The sequence below is a fragment of the Myotis davidii genome, unplaced genomic scaffold, assembly GCF_000327345.1.
Source record: "Myotis davidii unplaced genomic scaffold, ASM32734v1 scaffold592, whole genome shotgun sequence".
Taxonomy (NCBI): domain Eukaryota; kingdom Metazoa; phylum Chordata; class Mammalia; order Chiroptera; family Vespertilionidae; genus Myotis; species Myotis davidii.
In genome coordinates, this window is record NW_006284844.1 from 1,095,303 (window position 1) to 1,099,613 (window position 4,311).

A 4,311-nucleotide genomic window follows, 5' to 3' on the forward strand; every position below is an offset into this window, starting at 1 on the left:
GTAAACCTCCCATCTTTAGGGGTGCCTGGGGCGGGGGGGGGGGCGATCCAGGGTCTTTCGCTGCACGTTCTGCATCAGGAGAAGTGCCCACAGCCCTTCTCAGTGTCTTACACTGTGTCTGCGTGTGTCCACTCTGGACTCGGCCTTTGGACAGCGTGGTCTCAGGGGGGCACACGCCTGAGACTGGAATTGTTTTTGTGGTTACAATTTAAGCATGACCAACGCCGGTGAAGAGAACACTTAATATCAGTGTTAAGCCCTGACCAGTTTGGCTCAGTGGATAGAGCATTGGCCTGCGGACTGAGGGGTCCCAGGTTCGATTCCGGTCAAGGGCATGTACCTTGGGTGCGGGCACATCCCCAGTAGGGGGTGTGCAGGAGGCAGCTGATCGATGTTTCTCTCTCATTGATGTTTCTGACTCTCCCTCTCCCTTTCTCTCTGTAAAAAATCAATTAAAAACTATTTTTAAAAAATCAATGTTAAACCCATGTTCTCCACAAAGGAATTCAGGTCAAAACACCAAACTTCAGGGCCAGTGACTCCGTTGTTCTATTACTAAATGGGGACGAACACCTACGCTTTCACAAAAATTACTCTAAAGCGCCCAGCTGGTGTGGCTCGGTGGCTGGGCGTCGACCTATGAACCATATTAAAAACATATTTTTAAAAAATTAATCGAAATAAACTCTTTTTTAAAGTATATTTTTATTATTTATTTCAGAGAGGAAGAGAGAGGGAGAGAGAAACATCAATAATGAGAGGGAATCATGGATTGGCTGCCTCCTGCTGCCCCACACTGGGGATTGAGCCCACAACCCGGCCCTGTGCCCTGACCAGGAATTGAACTGTGACCTCCTGGTTCATAAGTCGATGCTCACCCACTAAATAAATTCTTGACTACACAAACCAAAAAGTCAGATTGGCATCGCCTGTCCCAGCACCGACCTGGCCACGCTGACCGACGTCCCATCGGGAAACACAGTCTCCTCTTGTCCGTCGTGAAGACGTGTCACGGTCCCGTCCGGGAACAAGACTTCCTTCGAGCCGTCGGGGTGGAATTTCTCTGCAGAACACGCGCTTCGTTATGGAGGCACAATGGTTGCAGAACACCCAGGCTCGTTAACCTCCACACCACACAGTTATAGTCACAAAGATGTCTGTTCTTGTGATGAGAATTCCTGGATCTAATCTCTCAGCCACTTGCAAATATGCAATAAGTATTATTAACTACTAGAGGTCCGGTGCATGAAATTCATGCACAAGTAGGGTCCGTAGGCCTGGCCGGCGATCAGGGCCGATAGGGGCCTTCAGGCTGCTAGCCGGGGCCTTCCTTTGTTCCGCGCTGCCCCCTGGTGGTCAGCGCACATCATAGCAAGTGATCAAACTCTTGGTCAAACTCCCATAGGGACAATTTGCATATTAGGCTTTTATAAATCTACAAATTGTCCCCTTAACCAGGAGTTTGACTGGGAGTTTGACCAGGGAGCAGGGCTGGTCTGCCAATCACCCGTGGGCTCTCCCCACAGCCGGCCCTACCCCCAATCACCTCTTCCCCACAGCAATTGAGGGCGGGGCTGGCCGGCCAACCTCCTGTGTCCCCTCTCCCTGGCTGGCTCAGCCCGATTGGCCCCAATTGCGACAGGCCGACCGGACCCCACCAGTGCCCGAATTTGTGCACCCAGCCTCTAGTATAACAATAACAGTGTAATATGCAAATCGACTGGACAGCCAAACAGCGGAATGACCATCCGGACACCCAGACGACCTTCCGGACGAAGCCGTGGTTGTGAAGGCCTACTCTTGCACAAATTCCCTGCATCGGGCCTCTGGTATATAGTCACCCTCCTGCACATGACGCCCTGGGATTTATTTCTACCTGGAAGTTTTGCCTTTGGCCCCCTTTAAACTTTTTTTTTAATGCATGTTCCAGCATCCCCTTGCCCTGGGATATGCCCCAAGACCCCAGAGAATGCCTGGACCTGCACACAGCACCAAACCCTACATGCTCTGTCCCTACACACACACTTTTTGTTATTGTTAATCTCACCCAAGGATAGTTTCCCATTGATTTTTAGAGCGAGCAGAAGGGAGGGAGAAAGACAGGGCGAGAGAAACACCGATGTGAGAGACACAGCGATTGGCTGCCTCCCGCATGCACCCTGACCAGGGCCTGGGATCAAGCCTGCAACCAAGGCATGTGCTCTTGACCGGAATCGAACCCAGGACCCTTCAGTCTGCAGGCCGATGCTCTATCCACTGAGCCAACAGCCAGGGCTGCACACACTCACCTTTCACGCGAAGGAAGCAGGTCCCAGCCTCTCTCTGGCACGTCCGAATGCCAGCAGCCCCGGGGGAGACAGGGCCCTCGGTCGGGGGAGGCTTGCTGGACCCCGAACACGGTCTTTGGGAAACGGCCAAGCTCACCCAGGACCAGGGCTCTGTTGGTTTCAGCAAAGAGGGCAGACACTCGAAGCCGAATCCCTCCCTCACACAGACAGTGGCGACCACAGGGACAGGGTACACGGAGACAGCCACCGCGTGTGCCCTCTCCCAGGCACGCGCCCAGAGGCTGCATTCACTTGAGGCTCCTGGGGGCAAGGGAGGTGCTGACGCAGACGTGGAGGACGGGAAGCCAAGAGCCCTCCACGGGGGAGGGGCCGCCCGACGCGTCTGCACCGAGAGGGCTGGGCCCTGAGGACAATCACCTCCAACATGAACCCCACGGGGACCCCACACAGTGACGGGGAGAACTAAAGCCCCATGAAGCGAGCGCACGGAGCCGGGAGCCCGGGCTCCAGCCAGGGCGCTACAACCTGGAGTCCACACCGCATGGAGGGAGGACTACGCCGCACACGCCAGCCCACAGCGCACACGCCAGCGCACACTCACAGTGCACACGCCAGCGCACACTAACGGCACACACGTCAGCTCACGCTCACAGTGCACACACTGCCGTAGACCAATTCCAGCATGTCATAATTTCAAGAGTTCCATCAAAAGGTTGATGAGACTTGGGGACTCAACAGGGTTGAGTCACACATGTAGTCACCTGTTGGGAATGGCTAAAGGCATTTCCCTAAACCTGAATAGGAAACTGATTGTGGCTGCGAGACAGTTAAAGGGCATCTTAATCTACATGTTATTGCCTCCTACTGGCCAAACACCTGTACAGCCGTGGGCTATTCCCCAAACTGACAATGCCTCTGTGCCCTCTGAAACCTTACCCTTTGAGGTGTATTATCTCCTCCTTGCCTTAGGACAATTGTGTTAATAAAAGTGAGGGTCCTAGACAAGGAGGCACACTCTTCAGTTCCTTTAGCCGAAGGTCCTCTGACCCCCAATGCCTTTCAAAATTATATCTCGTCTCCGGACTCTTTATTTGTCTCTGGATTTCTATGTCATCTACACACAGCACCTTTTCCAGATTCCTGAACCCTTCTTGATGCTGGAACATGAACCCAGGCAACACACCAGCTCACACTCACAGTGCACACGCCAACTCACACGGTGCACACACCAGCCCACAGTGCATATGCCAGCTCATGCTCATGCTGCTCACGCCAGCTCACATGCACTGTGCAACATGCCAGCTCACATTCACAGTGCGCATGCCAGCTCACACTCACAGTGCACACGCCAGCTCACACTCACAGTGCACATGCCAGCTCACACTCGCAGCGCACATGCCAGCTCACACTCACAGCGCACACACCAGCTCACACTCACAGCGCACACGCCACCTCACACTCACAGTGCACACACCAGCTCACACTCACAGCGCACACACCACCTCACACTCACAGCGCACACACGCCACCTCACACTCACAGTGCACACACCAGCTCACACTCACAGCGTACACGCCAGCTCACACTCATGGCGCACACGCCAGCTGACACTCACGGCACACACGCTGGCCCATGGGTCCCTTGCCGATGAGCAGAAGCCAAACCACTGACCCGCCGGAGGGTCTGGTGCCATCCCTTAGGCACTCGGCGCCCTGTGGCCGCGGGCTCGCCGTGATGGGAAGAACCGGGAGAGAAGCGCCTGGGTTTCCATTAAGCAGCTCAAACCCCGAGTCACCGACAAGGCCCCACGGAGAACTGGCTCACAGGCCCCGTATCTCACGGCCCCACACGGTGCCTGGCGCATGGCACGCCCGCGGCAGGCAGGTGTCGCACAGGCCCCGGGTGACGTCACTGACCTGTCCGCTTGTCGGGAAAGCGCACGACCTCCAGGCCGCTGGGGTGGACGGTGCGCGTCGTCCCCGTGCTGGCGCAGTAGTGGACCTGCGGGCACAGAGGCACGGCG

General features: G+C 55.5%; 1 long non-coding RNA gene across 1 annotated transcript in view; it reads right to left on the reverse strand.

The window, feature by feature from the left end:
* Positions 1–4,311, reverse strand: part of LOC107181742 — a 5,454-nt gene extending 1,143 nt beyond the window's left edge. Inside the window, exons 1-2 of the long non-coding RNA XR_001512449.1 lie at positions 4,205–4,311; positions 946–1,063 (exon numbers count right to left, since the gene is read on the reverse strand). This is a non-coding gene — a long non-coding RNA (uncharacterized LOC107181742). The remainder of the gene's footprint in view (positions 1–945; positions 1,064–4,204) is intronic.